The 22049-nt window shown below is 39.4% G+C and overlaps 1 protein-coding gene and 1 long non-coding RNA gene across 5 annotated transcripts in view; one reads left to right on the top strand and one right to left on the bottom strand.

Annotated features, from left to right (window-relative positions):
- JAK2 (Janus kinase 2) overlaps positions 1 to 7870 on the bottom strand; it is an 85096-nt gene extending 77226 nt beyond the window's left edge. For 2 of the 4 annotated variants that reach the window (XM_021531700.2, XM_021531706.2), the window contains exons 1-2: positions 7773 to 7870; positions 7182 to 7242 (exon numbers count right to left, since the gene is read on the bottom strand). The gene's annotated coding sequence lies outside the window, so the exon portion shown is untranslated. Of the gene's footprint in view, positions 1 to 7181; positions 7243 to 7408; positions 7568 to 7772 lie in introns of those variants that run through there. The other 2 variants (XM_021531701.2, XM_021531703.2) reach the window with 1 other exon arrangement.
- Positions 7871 to 8248: 378 nt separating this feature from the next.
- LOC110471227 (uncharacterized) lies at positions 8249 to 9706 on the top strand. The gene is made up of 2 exons (XR_013341563.1): positions 8249 to 8472; positions 9209 to 9706. It is a non-coding gene; the product is annotated as an uncharacterized LOC110471227 (long non-coding RNA).
- The last annotated feature ends 12343 nt before the right edge of the window (positions 9707 to 22049 follow it).

The following is a 22049-nucleotide window of genomic DNA, read 5'->3' as shown; positions in this document are numbered from 1 at the left end:
TTCCACCTGGATGAAACTGCGGGAGCCTAACAGCAGTCCCCCATACCAAAATGGAACCAAGCTGTTGTTCTCCATCCACAGGACAACAGGAGCTAGTTGAAACACAAAATGTTCAGAGAGGCTATGAAGACAATGTTTGACATCCAGATGATGGCCCAGTGGTCAATGTGTTATCTCCATCCTTGGAAATTTTTACACCTGCTTGGATACAGCTTTCATACCTGTTATGACCTCCTTACTGACCCTGCTTTTTACAGAATTTTGAAACAGAAACCGAGGGCCCACTTCACTATTTTGTGGTTCTATGCATACAACATCTGTCTTTACCTAAAAGTTACATTATTTGACTAAATTTAGACTTTAGCAGAACTGTAACTATAACACCCAAACGGTTTTCTTTAAAACAAACAATAATTTAAGGAAATCCTTTTCATATCCATTAGCTGCCTTTCCACTGAAAATTAGGGATGATATGCTCCTGGGCATGAAAGGGGACCATGACTTTTCCTGGCTTCACAGACATTTTACCCATTAACTGCATGGTAAAGGGGCACTCAAGGTGCCTTTCCACTGAAAATTAGGGATGATATGCTCCTGGGCATGAAAGGGGACCATGACTTTTCCTGGCTTCACAGACATTTTACCCATTAACTGCATGGTAAAGGGGCACTCAAGGTGCCTTTCCACTGAAAATTAGGGATGATATGCTCCTGGGCATGAAAGGGGACCATCACTTTTCCTGGCTTCACAGACATTTTACCCATTAACTGCATGGTAAAGGGCACTCAAGGTGACTTCCATTTAGGCATTCTCACTTACAGACAATTATGCTATATTGCATCAACTCAAAACAACACTGAGTTTTTTACCCAAGACATACTACAGATCTTGGAGAGGGAGAAAAGTAGTTTGACACACTTGCACAAAGCATCAAGTGCCCTACATGCAGATCAAAACTAATGCTTTCTCACTATTTGCAGAAATGGTTTCAAAAAATCTAAATATAAAGTTGCTCAAAAGCCTGTCATAAAATTTTGTTGAGCAGTCCACAAGACTACTGCAAGGATAAGAAACCAGACAGTCAATGCCTTCTAGCATATTATGGCATAGTTAATGTGCTGTAATATCAAGTCATGACAAACTTCAAATATCCTTCTAAAAAGTCTGACTAAAAAATTTTCTTTCACCACCATGCATAGTCATAACAACTGCACAACCACATAACAGCGTAACAAACTACAAGAAGAGACATCATGTATTATCAACCTACTCAAAAATTTTCACATCAGGTTCAAGAGTTAAAAAAAATTATATGTTAAAACTCACCAAATCACCATAAAAATTGACAAATATTATAATCTTTTTCAAAACAACAAACTAAAAACATTTTTGCATTCCAAAGTGAATTTAAAGTTTAGCTTTGTGAGTTCACCAGCAGAATTATTAGTAAGTGTCATGATTTAGGAATGGTATTCCCAATTTGGTACTCCCATTAAAAAGAAATCCTGGCTGCTCTCTCCATGTCCCCACTACGGTGAAAAAAAAACAAAAGGCGGAGATTACAGGTTGATGTAGGAACATTTACTTGAAACAGCAATGAGATAAGAAAATGGACAGCAACAGTATAAATAACAGAGGTGTACAAAAGAGGGTGATTTACATGAAAAACACTTCCCAAGGGCCCCAGGTTCCCTCTTCCCACCATACGTCTTCTTGACCTGATGCCACACTCTTCTTTCCAAAAGTGACATCACCCTACTTCAACAGGTTGAAGCGCATGGTGTAGAATAACAACCTAAACACTGCCACATGGGTCCAGGCTCCACCCATTCACAGCTACTGCAGAAAACCCTGTCCTGGCTGAAACCAGGTTTTAAGATAGCAATCTCAGCAAGTGGCAGAGCTCTTAGAAAAGAAACCTGAAAAAAATACCAAAGACCAAGAAAATTATGGTATGGCTTAAGGGTGCTACAATCTAAAGATATCCTTCTAAACACTGCTAATACATGTACACCAGCTTGGGTATCAAAGCCCAAAGTGAAACTTTCAATGTCCTGAGTTCAGGTACACCTTTGTGTGCTACAATCACACGTGTAACTATATGGCAAACATAGTTTCAAGTTAATTTGCTTCTGGGTGATACTGGTGTAATCTCATTAAACCTCAGCCAAATAAACCCCCTGGTTTATTTATTCTCTGCTTTGATGTAGACCTATTTCGTCACACTGCTTTTAGGTCTGCCAATGCGTAACAATGAAAAGTGAAGATTCCAGCTCATTTTCACATCCACTTTGCACAGCGCCTGTATGTTTTACTAAGTTTTGCACTCCTGCTATCACAAACTTAAGTCTAACATGCTTAACCCCAGCTTCTGCAAGTATGCTTATGAAATACTTGCTGAAATTCAGTACATGTCCATCCTCCTTGCAATGTCCAAAACATGGTTTTAGTGGGCTAGTCTCCAGTAAGAGAAGACACATAGGAATAGAATGCCCTAATGATAGCCAACTACCTTGAAATCACCTTTAACTGAAGGAGCCAGGTTAGGAGAAAATTAGCCAGAAGTACATTTTCACAAACTCTCTGACAGAGAGCATAGTTACAAAGGTTTATGAAGACCCAGGTATGCAGCAATTAAAAGATAACTGTGCACCTATTTACACAGTTGATGAGTAGTTCCAAAGTCTGTCTTTTGGGAGCCAGTTGTTGGATTGACACAAGCTTTACTGGCCACAGCTGAGGATATAGGTCTTGTGCAATCCTGTGCCCTCCAATTCCACTGGGAACCCAACATTTCTTTTGTAGCTCAGTCCATCTCTGGGTTATCCAGGATGCGATTACACAATATTTTCTCTGACACTGCAAGCCAGCTTAAGAAGTTATCCTGTCCATTGCCTTTCCTTCATGCCACTTGTTCCAAATGAGACAAAAAAAACAATTTTAACTTAGGTCACTTGTAATACAGTTTACATCACAGCCCTACAAAAAACTGTGGTGTTTACACAATCAAGGGAACAAGTTCCAGTGTTTGTGAGAGGCTAAGAAAAGAAAATTCTTGAGACCAAAGACAGGTTAAGAGAACAGCTAGTACACATTGTAAAACTGCAACTCTACCTTATTCTTAGATCTTTGTGACTTCATGATTTAGAATTCTATCTCTATGGTTTCTAAACCCCTCTTTCATTAGGAATTAATGTTTGTTTTCCAATTGCCTTTGTCCTCAAATGATCTTTCATTAGTCTCCCACTCAAATTTTACCTAATATCTGACTCAAACACCACCTGCAACCATACCTCCATATCAGAATCCATGGAAGTAATCTCATAATTTCATATTGAAATTGAAAGGCACTTGAATAACCGAGGCCTCTAAACTCTGTTTGATAATTACAGGTACCAAATAAACTGTATGTTCATGTATCAACACTGGATATTTAGAAGGCAAAGGTTTCTTACTTTAGATATATCTGACAGTACTAGAAACCCAAGCCATAGCCAATATTATGACATACTGAATAGGGATGAACATTTTTGTCACAGCTATGAAATCCTTGCAGTCAAACAAGATTAACGGATATCAGAGACAGAAAATACTCATTTAAAGCATATTAGACCTCCACAGTAACACTATTCCTCTAAGATATTATCCACCCACCAAAAATCCCTCAAAATTCTTGCATTGTTTCTGGTGAACAGGATGATAGAGACTGTGCAAAAAAAAAAAGTCTAAAAAACTGATTTGATAGTTACTCTCACTAAATACTACAAAAATAAATCCTTGAGGCCAATGAAGTCACATAAAGAAGAATTTAAAAAGTTTTAATGATACATGCTAATAACTTTAATCACAATACTTTGAACATGCATAATAAATCCATTTACTTAAAACATCTGTAAAAGACTTTCTTAAGTCCTGAAATCTACTGCAGTTGCTCATAAGCAGCATGATAAAGGTAATACCAGCTAAATCAGCTCAGCTGAACTGTCAATAAAAAACCTTACACCACAAACAACACATAGATTAAGAACAGGGGTAAACATCAGAAAAGATCCCATATGGGGCTGCACACAGAGCAAAAAATACCACACCATACATACTTATGCAAGCATGTAAACACTTTCAAAGTCCTAGCCTAAAAACAAATTTGGTGATAACCAGCTTACTTGATAACCTGAGACTTGAGCAGGATCAAAACTGAGAGCTAGCCAAGCAAAAAAAACAGATGTCAGATAACATCTGATCTCAATAAATATAAAATAATAAACCCCTGAAAGAATAACTTGCAGTTATTCCCACATGACCTTAAATATTAAGTCAAATGTAAGCAAATAAACAAAACAACAACTTACAGGATATGCAGCTCAGCAGAATCTCTGCTTAATACAGGCACATATGAGACAAGAAAAAGTGTTCAGATGGAAAGAGGAAAGGTATTGAAAACATTCTCAATTCACCTGAAATACTGTCTTTTGTGACATCACAAAAAACACAGAATGGGTTCATTGATTTGTATGAGCTATGAACAAATACTAAAGACTCTAAGAAAAAAGAAGATACACACATACACCTCCCTTCCCCCACCCCGCAAAAAAAACACCACACAAAAACAGAAGAAAACCAAGATGACAGAAAATCTAAGCAGCAAGAGCAAACGTCTCCCTTCCTAATAAATGGACATGTACAACCACGATTAAAAAGCAATCTACTAACAACAAAAGGAACCATGTAATGCTATTGTCAAAGACAGATGCAAAGACAACTCACCTCAGAAAGGGACAATGTTTTTATTGATTTTAGGTGCCCACACCAGATTGGACAAGTTTTTTTCTACAAATCAGATTTAAAGATTCAGCTTATACTGTGTAAAAACAGTAACTACATAACCAAAACTAGATGGACAATTGCCTTCTAGGCAAGTCATTCTACATAACACATGGGGGTTATAATTGTCCACATGAACCAGACCTCTCTGCATCCAGTACTGCACAACTCACAGAGACTGACATTTGAGTGAGGCATCACCCTTTTTCCTTGAGCATCTTACAAGTTGCAACTGACAGTGACAACCTACCTTACCCTTGTACCTTGCAGCTGTCACTGTACTGACAAGCACAACCAATTTAAGTGAGACATACAATTTACTCTCTAGATGAACACAGTATGCAGCAGAAAGCATCTATTTGTGTGCAGCAAATAAAACTGGATTACTGCTCCTTCAGCAGAACTACTAAAAGCAAGCTTCTTAGTATATTTACATTTTTGTATGGTTTTTCACATCTGCATGAAGACAGATATAGCTTACAGAATAATTTTAAAATCTCATATTCAGAAATTGAAGAAAGCTCCTCACTGACATTTTGGTAAAGAAATTGTAAATGAAACAAGTTAAAGAAATACAAACGTAAGGATGAGCTCAAATGTTGACTCAGATCATGCCAGTATTACTCATATTAGTCATCTTACTGGCCTCATGCTGAGAACTCCATGGGACATATGAATACATAAAGAACCCACCAAAATCAGTGCACAGCCAGGGTCAGAGGCTTTGAAACAGCAGCTCTATTAAGTCAAATGAAAAAATATAGCTGTGTACTTGCCTAATGACATTGATAACATTTGCATGCAAGCCTAGGTAAAAAGTAGCGCAGGGGTGTTACAAGAAAAATGCGAGCTTGTAAGGAGCACTAGGATAGCACAGGAGCACTAGGATAGCATAATTCGGGTTGAAAGGCACCGCAGGAGGTCATCTAGTTCAACCTCCTACATAAAGTTCCAGTTACTTTTCTAAAAAAACCACCAGATTTTGGTTGCCTTCTTCCAGTTGTTTTTTTTTTTTTTTTTAAGAACACTATTTTTCAGAAAAATACTCATTTTATTATTCTGTTAACTGCTTTTTAATTGCAAGTTTTGTAATTTTTGATACTCTTCTATTCATAATGAACACCATTTAATTACTGTCTCTGTTAAATACTACTGAATTTCTGAATTTTGTTTATTTCCCTTTTAAGGATCTTTCAGATGAGATCTCAGATTATTTCTTGTAACTGCAAACATTGTCACTTTGCTTTCCGTTTACATAAGGTCATACTGTAAAGATGCCCCAAAACTGAAATAAAAGAGACCAATGGCAAAGCAACAACCTCATTCAGAAATTGCTTTTCTTCTAACTTCAGAAAGAGGATGCCACTGCTAGTACAACACGGCAGTAACATTCACTTTAAATCTATTCTGTGGTCGTGCACAACATTACCTCCACATAGTTTGGAAATGGTTACTCTACAGAGATTTCAACTTTTTATTAGCCTAATCATCACTTTGAACAGCTACAAGTAAAAAGCAGTAGCAACCTCCTTTCATTTTCCATTCTGCAGCTCCAGTCAGTCTGATTCAACCAACAAGGATGTTGGACCATTTTCTGCATTCCATGTACTTCTCACTCATTACAACTTCCCTTCCCAGCAGTAAATACTCCTTCCCCATGCTGCTGTCATTGGTGCTTACAAGAAATGAAAATCTGTAAATAGGTCAAATTTAGGCTTCTCTGGAAAGTCCATCACAACTTAAAATCCCTGCTATTTCATACAGTAATACTGAATTTGTTTAACTCAAGAGTCTAGATTTACACCATGTAAGTCACTCTGGATGCATTCTCATCAAGCAGAACACAGTAGTGGCTACTGTATTCCTACTGAATCCTCAAATTACTGCCACAAACCCTAGAAAGGGAAGAAAAATGAGCATGCCAAAAGAACATCACTACAGTATTAGCACCATATCCATTATGAAGAAGACAGATGCAGGGAAGGAAAAGAAAGTTAATCCATATAACTGATCCAAAACACCTTTAAGTGTGCACAGGATCTCTATAGTCTTCTGTCAATACTGGTTTTCCATAAAACAGAAACTTAAGAAATACTTCTCTCTCACCCAGTTACATACACATTGCATTTAACTAGCAGTAGAACAAATGCAGTAGATAATAAATTAGTCAACTTTACAGAGCTAAGATGCCAGAAACACATGAAGCAAATAATCTCAAGTGCAAAATTACACTCAAAACTAACAGCCATGGCAAGCTTCCCAATTAAGTTTCCTTCTGTGCAGCAACCAAAAGGAATACAGTCAACAATTCTCAGCATAAAACTATTTATGAATAACCAAGGAAGATGTTATTTTCTCACCTGTCGCCGACTGCAGAAGTGAGAAATCTGAAGACAATGCCACGATCAGGTTCTAATTAGACTTCAGTGGCAAAAAGAAAAAAGAAAAAAAAATCTAAGGACGTTTAATCTAAACTTCTTTTCTTAAAAGAAAAATTATCTTCCGAAAAATAATCAAATCCATTAATTCACAACCCACACCTAACGGAACACTTCCCCACGCAGAAGAAAATTCAGTAGGGACTTACAGAGAAAAACCACAAATGTGGTTTTTCGTAACTGTTAGCCCTCCTTCTGCGAAGAGATTTTTTTTAACGCCACAAATAAGTATTCGCGAGGAAGTTCTCCCGCAACACACAGCAGCTCGACCGAAGAGGCGCGGCGGCCACACTCCAGCTGCCCCACCGCCCAGGCGGCCCGGCCCGCCCCCGGAGCCGTGTTTACGGCAGGAGGAAGCCAGCGCGGCGCCCGCCCGCAGCGCCCGGCGGGCAGGTCCGGGCGCCCGCCCGCCCCCGCCGGGCTGAGCCCGCCCGCGGGACGGGGCGCGGCGGTGCAGCCGCCACCCCGCCGCCCCGGGCCCGCCAGCGGGCGGGCGCTGCCGGCCCAACTCACCGCGGCGGCGGCTGTGCAGCGCGGCGCGCAGGCGGCGTCCCGCCCGCTCCCTCCCCATGCACGGCGGCGCCGGCCGGGGACGCGGCGGCAGCTCCGCGCCGACCCGCGCTCCTGCCGCTGCCTCCGGCTGGGCGGGCCGCCGCCGCCACGTCACCGCGCGGCCGCGGGAGGGGCGGGGCGGGCCCGCCGCGCTGCCCCGGCGAGCGCCTGGGCCGGGCCGGGGCGGGCCGCGGTGTCCCGGCCTCGGCGGCCCTCGGCGGCCCTGGGCCCGCGGGGCGGGCTTGGCGGCGCTCTCCTGTGGAGGCGGCAGGCCCCTCGTCGCAGACTCACAGCATCCTCTGATTTGGAAAGGGAAGGGACACACGCGGATCATCGCGTCCAGCTCTTGGCCCTACGCATCACCATCCCCAAGAGTCGCCCCTGTGCTCGAGATGGAAACTCATCTGGAGCTCTGTCAGGTTCCGCTAGGGCGTTGTCGGTGCGAGGAGCGGAGCCGCTGCCGAGCAGGGAGTGCCGCACCTTGCCCCGCTGCTGCTCGGCAGCCCGGCGGGCAGCCGGGGCTCCTGGCCCCCAGTCTGAAGCTAAAGCTGCGCCGCGGTGAGGCGAAGGGCTTGGCACCAGTGCGCGTCGGGGACAGATCTGGCCTTGTTCAGCCCGGTAAACAAGCAGTGCGGCTTTGCTGCGGTCTGCCTGCACAGTGGTGAGTGTGTTAGCTGGGCCAAAGTAAAAATGTACGGTTATTCTTTAAGCAAATTGTGTGTTTGTGCTAATACCAAGTCCCACTTCTTGGGATTTATTGCACAGTTCTGACTTCTGAAATGCACACTTTTCTGTCACTTCCTGTGTGATGAGTTTTTCCTTGTTTTCTTGTCCATGCCAAGTAAATATGATTCACTTGGAGGCTCCAGAACACAGAGTTGTCTGTTAGACAAAGAAAAACACAAGTTGGGACAGGGAAGAATTAAAAAACTGTGTAAAAGTGTGATGGGTTATGAGTCTCAGACTGCTGATAGACTCACGCTCATTACATTCTTGCTTTCAAAGCAGGTTCTTATGTGTCAGCTAGAAATTTGGCACTGTCAAAATGTAATTCTTTAAGGACAACCTTACTTTGTCATGTCACTGTCATATCTATGATGTGATGCATGATTGCTCTGTACAGAAGAAAAGAATATCTGCTATAACATCATCTCACAGGTCTCATGTCCTTTAAGATCATCTCAGAAAATCTAAGCCGTTTCAGAACTAGAAATTATATCAGTGGGTACATTGCTTTGCTTTTATTGAATGTACAGTGTAATGGATACCTGGTGATTTTGAAATAAAGTCAATTACAGCATGTTTTCTTTTATAATATCTAGTCCTTCATCTCAAAGACTTTCTGTAGTATTACATCCTCTAATATTTTGCTTTTCATGTTTAATGTCTCTTCTCAGCTTGCAGTTTGGAAAACTCACACAAACATGCTGCAGTGACACTGGAAACTTCTTCCAGGAAGAGAAAAGAAAGAAACTCCAAAATAAAAATATTCTGATGCTTCTGAAACATAATTACCTAATATGCCACTGATATCCAGACCACTCAAAGGATAGGAGAGTAGTGTACTACATTGCTTGTGCTCACTGCATGACACAAGCCTCTGTTCATCAAGATTTCTGTGGACAGATCCATGCAAATGCAAAAGAATTTGACTCTTTATATTCTTAAGTTTCAGTAGTTTGTCAGGGACAGGTGTAATTGGTCCTGCCAAATTTCTCAGCCTCTGGAGTGATAAAGTGCATCATCACTTGCTTAGATTTTGAAAGTCCAATCTGTGTTAGGAGTCCAAACTTTACAGCTTTTCTAATGATACCTGGCATTCTTGTTTGTCTTCTATTATAATTAAACATGTTTTAGTATAATGTAACAATAAACGGAATTATCCTATGAAATAACCTTTCTCACTGGTTTGTTCAGCATTGTTCATTACTTTCATCAGAGTTCTTTCTACTATATCAATTTTCAATAAATCCTTTAAAAGGCATCTGCGCTCAAAAACCCTGAACATTTCAGGTTTGCATCTAACTGCCATTTAAGCACTTCCTTTCCCTTTTTCTTTGCTAGATGATCATACAGTGTCCATACATTTACATGTTAATATGCTTGGACACCAGTGTCAACCTGTCGCAGGGAGTTAAGTACTGTTTATGTCCATACTGTTCACACATCCTATTTTCCGTCTTCACACTCTCTGAATACCCTCATGTGTAGGGTGTAGTGACACAGGCATAACCACAGAATCCAAAAACATAGATGCTAAACAATAAACTTAGTAAATATATTCCCAAACAATGGACAAAAATACCACTAATTATACAAAAAACATTATTTCTTCAGGTGATGTAGCAACTTCAAATTTAGTTTGCTTTTCAAAGCAAGTTACAAACTTGCCATCTGTGTAAGAGACTTAGTTTTACTTTCTTGATTATTTCTGTGTTCCAAATTCTGAGATTAGTGTGCTGGCCAGGATATAGACTTTGTTTCATTTTTATGTTCAAAATGTTGAAAATTACATAAATAATTCTGTAGTATTTCCTTCAAAAATTCTCATAGTTGTCCTTTGATTTATCATTTTCAGCTGAAATTAAAATCAAAGCATATTGTCTGTTCAGAAGTAGGGAATTATTTGCAAAACCTTTGCAAATTACAACACTAGGGAGTTAGTCAAATCTATGCATGTATTTCACTTTTCTTTCTACTTTTGTAGTAGGATGTGTAAAATTCATACTGTTTAGTAAGTACATTTGTCATAATGTTTTTTCTCCTTTTCTTTGTGTAGTAGGCCTTGCCTTGGACAAAAACATATTTTGGTTAAAAAGCCATGCTTTTCCTTTGAGTATATGACACAAAGAACAGTCTTAAAGGAAATGTTTTAATTTTTTATAGTCATTCTCTGAAATCTATTTCCTGAAGTCATATGAGTGATTACCTCCTTCCTGGAGAATGGAAGAAAAAACACCTGTAAATACAAGTTTGTGTATGACTTAGCTTGCAAAACGACACACTTCTAATTCATCCCCTTTGGGGAAATATAACTTAGGAAAAGAAGCCACCTCTTGGCTTTGAGGGCCCCAACAGGAAGCACAAGATTGTCCTGTTCCAGTCATCCATTTGATACTGTTCCTCTGAGAGAGAGTAGAAAGTACCTAAAATACCTTTTGTAATGCATATCTACAAAGATGGCTTTTGAAAGATATACTTAAGATTGCAAAAAGTACTTCTCCAGACAATAAGTTATACCCTCATTACTGCTCCTGCTGGAAGATGCACTTCTTTGTCAGTTCCTTCTCCAACAGCCCACTGTGTTTTTAATCATGTACAAAATGCTGCATCACACAACAATCCCATAGGAAAACGATTTTAAAACCCAAACATAGAAAAAAGCCCTACAAGAACAGGCATTACTTCAATTGCTCGGCAAGTAAAAAGCACTCAGAGACTACAGTGACTAATGCAGAACAGTGACTTCTATAAACCAGAGGAATGGAATCAGGTAATGCCCCCTGTGCATCCAAAACTGCCCTGTTTCCTTTCCCAGAAGTTTCCAGGAGCTGGATAAGCTTTCATTTTCCAACAGCTCTCTGGGATTCCCTCCAAATGATACAAGGAGAAGACAGAGAAGCCTGCTTTGTAGCCCACAGTGATCAGGAATAGTGCCCTGCCTGACATACTGTATGAGGGATGGGTGTATAAGATGTCCAGTGGCATTAAATATTGGATTAAAAAGGACTGCATAGCAGTATTGTTGTATTTCTTAACCAATATTGGTAGCTTATGCACAAGTCAACCTCATGTAGTACATGAGATTTTCATCTACACCTTTCAAATTGAATTGTTCCAGTTTTGTTTTTCAACAGTTTCTGATAGGTTTTCTGCAGATAAATATTACATTATTTGTTTATTTACTGTTTAGTGAAGCTAATTGCCTCATGTGAGTTGTAAGACTTGCACTGATCTCCATACTGCTTGTGGCTCTATTAAATGTTGCAATCCTTTGAACACTGTCATCCATGTGGCTCAGTACTGGTTGATGTGGATCTGATATGGAAATGGAGTAAATTCATTTCTTGCCAAATTAGCTGAGTCACAACAGAGCAGCAGCATGGGATTTCCTTTTAAGAACATGTGCCTTTCTCTTATTAGAGGATAAAACCTAGCATGCAGCCAACAATTTGGTAGCTGGAAAATGCAGGCAGGCAAGTAAGGGCAAGCAATTGGTTTAACTGTTGAACTTCAAAACAAATTTTTAAAATGTAGTCCACTGACGGGAAATGGCTTGGTATAAATGGTATTACAGGTAACCACAAATTTATTGTCACTCTATGACTTTTCTGCTTAGTAAACATTTAGGTATTCTAGAACCACGCAGTGAGGAAAAGGGTCAGTAAGTCTGAATTTCTATTCAAAATCTGCTAACAGAATGAAATAAAATTAATAAGACTGCAGCCTGAGGCTGAAGGAGAACCTTCAAGCACTGAAGACTCAGCTTGTAGTGTTTGTTAGTGGCTCTGCTGTCAAAGTCCTAATGATTGCAATACAAATTCTTCAGGAGTCCATCAGTATGTCAGGACTCCATCAAGTAACTGTTTCCTAATCAATTTTTGCTTGCATAGGTTCTGTTTTGCTTTGTTTTCCATTTCATTTTTAAAGCAGGGTATCTTGTGTGCTTAACTGGTATCTAAATACAATAATATGTGAAATTGTCTTGGGTTTGCATGGCCAGGTTTTGGGAGTGGGGGAGCTACTGGATTCTGTTGGAATGCACTGGAAGCTTCCTCCATGTCTGGTAGAGCCAGTGTCAGATGTCTTCAAGATGGACATGCTGCTGTCCAAGGCTGGGACAATCAGAAATGATGGTAACTCCTTCTGATAACATATCTAAGAAGGAAAAAAGTTATTGGGCAGATGTTATTGTGCCAGAGAAGAGCAGAGTGAGAATATGTACGAGAAATAGCTCTCCAGACAGCAAGGTCAGTGAAGAAGGGGAGGGATGAGGCAGACAGTGCAGGTGGGACTCCCCTAAAACCCATGGCACAGCCCATGGTGAGGCAGCCGTGCTTCTGCAGCCACAGGGGATCACATGGATGCAAAGATCCCCCTGCAGCCTGTGAAGGAGACCCACACCAGAGCAGGTGGATGCCTGAAAGAGGCTGTGACCCCATGGGAGGCCTGTGCTGGACCAGGACCTGGCAGGGACCTGCAGACCCAAGGAGAGAGGAGCTTACACTGGAGCAGGTTTCCTGGTAGGATTTGTGACCCTGTGAGATCTCATGCTGGAGCAGGCTGTGCCTGATGGATTGCACCTGTGGAAGAGTGCAATCTTCCTGTGAGATGAGCTCACACTGGAGAAATTAATAGAGAACTGTCTCCTGTAGGAGGCACCTCACACTGGAGCATGGGAAAGACTTCTCTCCCTGAGCACTGGGAGAAAAAATGTCTGATGAACTGATCATAACCCCCATTCTTCTTCTGCCAGCACCATTGCAGGAGAAAGTAGAGCTAGGAAGGAAGAGAAGTGGGGGAAAGTGTTTTTAAGATTTTTCTTCTTGTTATCCTGATTTGATTTTCTTGGTCCTAAATTCAACTAATGACAAAATTCAGTCTGTTTTGCCTGAGATGGTAATTGGTTTGCTAGTCTCATTGACTTTATCTCAAATCATGAGCCTTTCTCTCCCATGTCTAGTTGAGAGGGAGAGTTTTAGAGTAGCTTTGTTGAATACCTCGTATCCAGCCAGGATCAACCCTCCACTCAATTCAAAATGTTTTCAGTTCTACTATTACACAAATTATATTAATTTTCATAATAAAGATAAATTAAAGAGCCTTCCCAGGTCTACCTATCAATAGGAAAATAACTTTTCACAAAGAAATTGTCTTTGAAAACCCCAGGGGAATAGGGAAGCCTACTAGATTGAAAATCTCTCAAAATAAATTTTGGAGGGCCCAGGGTCTGTTTTTTTCTTTTGAAAAATCAAATCAAAATCACCTCAGCCTTTCTCACCTTAGGCAAATATGAGGAACAGCTGCTTCCCTCATATACACAAACTAGTATTTCTTTTCTCATTCTTGGAGTTTCCAGATATTTAAAGGGACTCAGACATTAACCAGAAGTACTCTAATTAATTACAGGTTTCTAGCCTACTTCATGTGAATGCCCTCTTGAGGACTTCATTGTGTACAGTGTTCATGACTACATAATGACCTGGCATCAATTTGTGGAAAATTAGATTGTTTTTTGAATAGTGTTTTCACCTGTGTATATATATTAGAATATTTTTCTTACATATTAAGACGTGAATGGAGATCTAGATGAGAATATTTGTTATGGATTTTAAAAATTAATATTTCTGGAAGTCAATTATGTGCTGTTTAATATTGTCTGATTTTAAATGCAATGGACTGCAGCTCTGCCCATATTCTTTTACCATGAATTATTATGGCAAGTTAACCCACCTGAGCTTGTTTGGCAGTAGCTATCTGTGAAAGCCAGAAAGCTTCAGAAGTTAATGTTCATGTAAATTCATTTCTATCAATAGTGTTTCATCCTGTTGAGTTTGGGGTTTTTCTTTGAGTTATTTAATCTGTTGTGTAATTTCATCTGCGTTAGTGTAGCAGGATGTGAGTGTGATACACCTAGAAACTAAAAGGACAAAAGACAACGCAATGGGGTAACAAATATCCTGTTAAGGTCAGCTGTTGAAGTTTTTGAATTTCCTCACTCAACAGCTCAATCTTCATGATATTTTTTTAAATTTTTTTTAAATTTTGAAATACATTTAAGATAAAATTACTACGCTACTTGGATGCAATACAGAAATCAATGTCATGAAAGTGAACCAAGTGTATCTTGCACATTTTCCTAACTGCTTTCTGGACTCACATCAATCACCAGAGATTTTAATGAGGGTTCTTGAGTTAGGATAGAGAAGATTTCTTCAGAGAGAAATCTTCAGGGAGACTTTATAGCAGCCTTCCAGTTTTAGCAACCTTCCTGTAAAGGAATCTTTCAGGAAGACTGGAGAGAGACTTTTTGCATGGGCATGTCATGACAGGACAAAAAGGCTTTAACTGAAGAAAGTAGGTTTAGACTAGATATTAAGAAGAAATTCTTTCTTGTGAGAACATTGAGGTGCTGGAACAGGCTTCCTAAGGAAACTGCAAATGGTCCATCCCTGGAATGGTTCAAGATCAGATTGGATGGGACTCTGAGCAACCTGGTATAGAGAAAGATGTCCTTACGTATGACAGGGGCATGAGAACTAGATGACTTTTAATGTCTTTTCAAACCTAAACCATTTTATGATTCTGTAAGAGCAAGAAACTTTAATATACACACACAAAAATAAAAACAATAAACTTTTATGAAGTGATTCTAGAAGTCTCTAAACTGCTTACAGCAAACTCAAAGTGAAAAATTTGTTTGTAGTTAATTTTTCCACATGGTATTCTCATCTTAATATTTCACAATAAAGACACTGAATTTCACTTTTGTTTCTACTCAGTTTTACTTCTGATTGATAGTAGCAGCAAGTTGTGTTTTGATTCACAATTCTGGAAAAGGATGAGTAGCTTAAAATCAGAAACCTATTCCAGTCTGAAATACAATTATAAAAATATGCAGTCTGCTGATTATTAAAATCTGCTAAGTAATTGTTGCTCAAATGAAAATAGATATGAGACCCATTGCTTTATCAATATTTCTGAAAAAGTTACTTTAGGAAAAAGCTAGATATCAGTGTTGGTATCAAATATGCCCTCTGGCAAAACTGCAGTATTAAAATATTTTATGTTAAAAACAAATTATTAGGTATCTTTAACATAGCTGTTTTGCTTTTGAATCTTTTGGCCAAGTTTAGTGAAAACTAGCAGGAGTATAGGGTTTTCACAAAGAAGTAAATTCCTAGTCTGGATTCAAAAGGTATGAACCTCTCCAAACCAGCTAAGAGGCATTTCTAGGAGAGAGGCCTGTCCCACATGCCACAGCTTTGGTAACACAGCTTTCATTAATTAATTCTGGGATCAAACTACATAATTTAACAACTGATTTTCACTATTGCTTTGTAGTTACATTGGTACAAACCACATCAAATCCGTGTCAAATAGCTCTTTTCTTCTCCTCCTCTATTTTTTGACCTGAACTGATCTGAATTCCAGTCAGATCAGTTAAAGATCTTCCTTTCTAATTAAAACAATAAATCAAATTCAGCTCTTTTAATTTTCTATATTAAAAAAAGCACCCAGCAACTATTAAATTTGAAAATATCGCTATCTTGTTCCACTCTTTATAGCGTAATGGAAATAAACTACATATTGGAGCTCTCTGGGACAGCATTTCAGGATCTAGAAATAGCTTCCACTAACTCCTTTTCTTAGAGGAGGAAGATTTTTGGATAAGCAATTCCAGTAAGTATTCCCTGACACTGAGGTCCACATACAAAATAAAGCCAAAAAGCTCTCCCTAGGGCAAACAATATGTATTACTTGCCATTAAGCTTCCTCAAGGATTAGGTTATAAAAGATCTTGTCGAGGTAGCTATACCTCAGGCAGAAACAGGAATTAACTTGATCCTTCCAGGGAGTAGCTTCAGAGTGTGTCATTCCCAAGATACCTTTCACATGAAGGACTGAAACAATTAGATGTATTTATCTAATTGCTTCAAAGAGTAGAACTAGTTCTCATCCGCAGAAATGAAGGAAAGCTAGTTGTCATGGTTTTGATCAATGCTGAACAATGTTGAATCTGGCATTCCCAGGACCAGAGAAGCTGCAAGAGTACCCTGCAACCCTGGCACTGCTTTCAACCCAGCTAGACCAGTGGAGGAAACCCAGTCCTCTGAGATAAGTCACAGGGTGTCCAACCCTCCTGGATTTGAATGTCTTCTATTCTGCTTCCTCTGCTGCTACAGAATTGAGTCAGCCAAGAGATACCAAAAAATCCAGACAGATACTTTGGTTACCAGAAATTCGGACAACAGGAGCCAGTTTGTGCTTAAGAGATGCTGCAGCAGGCAACATAAATAATTATTCTACTGATCTATGGAGAGGTTACCATTCAGTAAATGGCAAAGGAAGCAAATTTAAAAGCTTGCAAAAGGAACAGCTTTTACTTGGAACTGCCACTGTTCTGCTTACCCTCAGAAGTGAAACTAACAAGCCCCACACAGAGTTGAGTTTAATATTTGGCTAGCAGCTGCAGTAATACCAGAAGAAGTGGATTGTCATGAGAATGGTCGATGAGATACAACTACTGAACTACTATGGTTAGCATCTATGTTTCTTGATTTGTTACATGAGCTAGTGCTGCAAAAATATGCTGGCAAGGGTTTGAATTCTTTTTTTATTCCCTATAAAATGCCAGTGGGTTAAAGAACAATATTTAAAAATAGCTTTAAACATTTAAAATATAAACAGATAATTTAAACAGTAGCACAGTTACATTAGTTTCTTCAATTGTGTGCTTCTATATCTTTCTGACCTTTATTCCCCACACTACTTCATTGAAAAGCAAGAAGCTAAAAAGTAGTATCTAATCCTCAAAGCTCCTTCTCTTAAGCTCCTTGTCTTTGTGCTGGAGATAGCTTTGCAGTAGCAATGGTGGACACCTTACATGATGAAATGCAGTCAGGGTTTCCACCAGTGGAAAGTTAATGACAGAAACTCCCACAGTATTGATAAGCAAACACAATATTAAATTAATATTGGAAGCCAAACTGGCTTCCTTAACAGAAGGTCCTAAAATAAAAGTCTTTCAATTTCATAAGACTGGAGCTTTATATCAAGATTTTATCTTGTACTATTCAGAGACTTAGGACTTTATAGGAATGTGCTCATTGTCCATTTTGTAGCATAATATTCCACCAGTTTTAAAGCAGCCCATGCATGTTAGTGTCAGTCATAAAGAAACCTTGATTTTGAGTGTTAGGCATAGGTTCCTTTTTTGCTCTCCACTTTTTTCCAAATCTCAGATGATTCAGCCAGAGGACTATTTTCAAGGTGGCAAGCCTTCAAGGAGACCTCTGAGATGGAAAGATGAGGAAAATGCTTTGTTTCTACAGAAAGAACTGCTAGGGAAGATATAGTTAGAAGAAATCTAATCTGTCTCTTCACTCTTCCATTACAGAAATCCTGGATGAAAATCCCTGTAGTGAGACAGATCAGTGACCAGTAGAAAAAAAGAGGAAGCTGTCTGGGTGAGTAGCCTGGAGGACAGCCTGCAGAGGATTCTGTCTGCATACAGGGAACAGAGAAGTAAAACCATGTAGCAACTCAGAGTCCCACCGCAGCATAGTGGGTTTGCTATTCCAGTTTGTTCTTCCACAATACAGCAAAGACCATGGATCTAACAGGAGTGAGAAGAGACCAGTGGAGAAAGGGATTATCACAATGGAAAGCTTTCTCAAGTAAAAGTGGCAGAATGTAGTCTTGAGAGGTAGACATAATAAACTAAACAAATTCTGGGAAAAAACCAAAATAATGTAAACTTCACCAAAACAAACAAACAAACCCCACCATCTTCATACCAAAAAAAAGCAGAAATAAGACAGGGAGATTCAGGCTTGTAGAGCCCAAAGAAGCTTACAGCCATCATAAAGTAACGCAAATGTTTGTACAGACCTGAGCTTCTACAAATCTTGATATTTTCTAGTCCAGCTCCCTGTGGGATAAAAATGAGTCACTTCATTCTTCTCTACCACTGGCACAAAAGCTGTTCTCCAAAACACAAGACTTTGGAACAGAGGATAAAAATGCGTGAAGCTAAAGATTATATTACATTTAATGCAAACAATGTAGCTTTTTATATTCATATGCCTACAACTCTGGAATAACAATTCAAATCATATATTAATTAGTAGCATTGTTATTGTCTGTAGAAAACATAAAGCAGAGAAAATTGGTGGGAGACTTCACTGAAATCTGGAAAGGTGTGAAAAGAGAAGTTTCAGACAAGTTCATTCATAGCAGCTCTTTCTTTGAAAGTGATTCAGTGAAGAAAATGCTATGAGCATAAATATGATTAAGTTTTAACTCCATGTGTCAGTCAGGCAAGTGACAATTTTGGTAATTTCATCTATTTTCCTTACAATGTCTCAATAGCTGTTCAAAAATTTCAGACAAAAATTGCTCTTTTCTGTGCAAACTTGTGAGACTGAGAAGGGAAAAGAAGGGTAGTAGGATTCTGCAATATTCTTCTCCTTGTCTGTTAGTTATACTCTCTTTTTTCTTCTTGCTGTAAATTTCAAGTTTAAAAAAAATCTGTTAACAATGCTTATTTAACTCTGCAAACTGAAACAGATGTTCATTCTTTATTTGTATTTTAAACTAAAATTAAGAATACCTTTTTAGGCAGCTGCCACTCCCAGCCTCTGGTGGTGCAACTTTAGACTAGCCCCCCTCAGCCTCTTGTTGAATAAGAAACTGCAAAGAAGCCTGTGCCTTGTCTAATAGCCTGTTCTTCTAAGGTGCTCTATATAGCATGGAAAAAGCCAGATCTTCCAGAACAGCTCCTCACTTTGAATTCATACATCATTGCTTAGAAAAGTCTAGAGCAAGATCTTGACACTGTTCCAAGGCAAAATGTGCTGCTGATGTTAATGGTGAAGGATGAAGAAACAGTATTTTTACTAACAACCTGACAAACACATTCCAAAAGAAACAGAAATTCCTTTTCCTAGTCTGTTTCCTAGTCTGTAGCCCTGACTCACTATGGATGTGTTCTTTGAAAATATACTATGTAGATTACCTATGTCCCAAAAATCAAGTGAAAATAGTGGATAATAAACTTGTGGCATGAATTATTATGTAGATTTTTACAATCAATGCTCAGAATCATTCTGCAGTAGAAATCCTTTCCCAGTCACGTTCTGAATGTTTAGATGTGTTTCTAAATACAAAAACTTTTACTAATCTCTCAGGAAGCCATACTGCTTCAGGCACCTTCTGAATGCTGGAACACAAACAAAACAGAATGGCTGTGGTTTTCTTTTTTCCCCACTTTCATGATGTTAAAAAAAATAGTAAATAATCCAAATTCATGTATATTTTGATCTAGATGCATCTTGAAGATTTTTAGTGCATTATACAGAATCAAAACTGTATTAGCAGACACACAAAGTTTATCTTGATGTGCTGAGGGATGACCATTCAGAACCATAGTCTCAACTTATATAAAATATGCACATTCATCAAAAGTTAAGAAAATGTATCTACATTTATGCAAAATTTGCTAAAGCAGTTTTTTTCTTATCCTTGGAGACAGCTTAGGATTGAAGAAAGATATAAGCAACTTTTTCAAGGAGCAAAGGTGGTGGCAGGTTAAAAATGCAGTGGGAAGGGGTAAGGCATTTCTTCTGAAGCATCTAACTTCTGAGGCATCCTGCAAAAATGGGTGCCCGCCTGAGCCTGTTGCATTTTGCAAAATGGGATATGTCACTGACATGTAGTGATGATCACTGGCATCAAGCCCTTAATCCTACTAATTAATCCATAGTTAAGCACCAGATACCTCACACGGATCAGTCTCCACAAGGCCCTACAGACTTTCACCATGGGATCACTGATGAAGGAGCACTGATGTTTGCTGTGTGAGCAGCTCAGCGGAGGCTGCCAGGGAAGCACGGCCAAACTGGTACTGAGAAGACAGAGAGACAATGTGGCAGGCATGCAGCATGAGGACAAATATGCAAAGACACAGGCCACTTCTGTGTGCTCAGTTGCGCAGAGCAGTTGCTACTTCAATTTCCATGGGCACCCAGCCACTGCTCACCCTCATGTAAAAAAATTATTTTGGCATTTGTTTTCTTGTGGCTACACATTTGACCAATACTACTTTAAACCAGGTTTCTTCTGTGGGTCTCCTTATTGCCACACGCACAGAGTATTTCTGCACTCTCTAATACACAGGAAATACAGCTCTGGGCACTCTTCTTAGTGAATATACATAATCTTACTGTTCCAGGAAAGAGATTAGCACTAACACCTGACATATATCATTACAAATTTACTACAAATCATCCTAGTAGTTCTGTTTTGTAACAATGTCACAACTCAATTTGTTTGGACATTGTGATGCTGTGACACAGTGCATTACTTGCTTCTGTTACTCATCCAATACTGTCACCACGCAGTTGAGCCCACACATTCTCTTCCCTGCAGGTCTTTCTGTCTTTTTGCCTCTCACTGACAACAGGTTATAGGTGTTTTTCAGAGCTTGTCAGTGTTGCTCAGAGGCAACAGGCACAAGGAAGGTACACATTCACATCATGAATGCTCTTTTAAGAGACAGCTCACAAAGACCTAAGCAGTAACTGCAAAAGATGCTCCTTCCACATTGTAATTATTTTAGAGTTACCCTGACACAGTTGTGTGTCTCACTTGGGATCCATTAGGAGACAGATTAAATAGATGTGGATATACATGAGACACACAAAATAAAAACATGGATCTGGCCATACACTATTATTTATTTTTAAAGGAAAAATAACTCATAGACAAAATCATGCATTCTGAAAATTGGTTTCTTTTCTTGTTTGTCTTTTTTTTGCCTCTGGTTTCTCAAGAGTATGATTGAGAAACAGGGAAGTGAACGTCAGAATTTGCAAGAAGAGAATTATGCCTCTGTGGATTGAAAAAAAATCTGTATCACCCATGGGGAAGAGGAAGAAGAGAGAAAGTATATATACTCTGGCAGCAACAAAACACTATTTTGAATACATTACCCAAGAGAGGCATGTACTTACTGTTTTGGCCCAGCTAATTTACCTACTGTGTGCTTCCCCAGACAGTTATTGCACTGGCTTCTAGCCACATGCCTTTGATAAAGTGCACTTGGAATGAAATAATTTTGCTTCCAATATAATCTCTTCTACTCCAGAAGCTGTTCTACAGCAAATTAGCATGGATTTTCTGACATAACCACAGAAGGTGCAAATTATAATCATAGCATCATAGAAGAAAGTTATACAACAGGTATTACAAAATTGGCAGAAGATGCAAGGTAAAGGCATATTTTACAAGTACTTTGCACATCACCACTGTGACTGCAACTCTCATGGGACTGCATCTGATGTGGTGTATTCAGCTCTGGGGACCCCAAAATAAGACCTGGACCTCTTGGAGCAAGTCGAGAGGAGGTCCACAGTAAAGATCCGAGGGTTTGAGCACCTCTCCTCCTCATGAGGAGAGTGAGTTAGGTTTGTACAGCCTGGAGGAGACTGTGGAGACCTTACAGCACCTCTAAGT

The sequence above is a fragment of the Lonchura striata genome, chromosome Z, assembly GCF_046129695.1.
Source record: "Lonchura striata isolate bLonStr1 chromosome Z, bLonStr1.mat, whole genome shotgun sequence".
NCBI lineage: Eukaryota > Metazoa > Chordata > Aves > Passeriformes > Estrildidae > Lonchura > Lonchura striata.
Note: the sequence above shows the minus strand (reverse complement) of the source record. Positions and strands in the feature narration are given on the sequence as shown.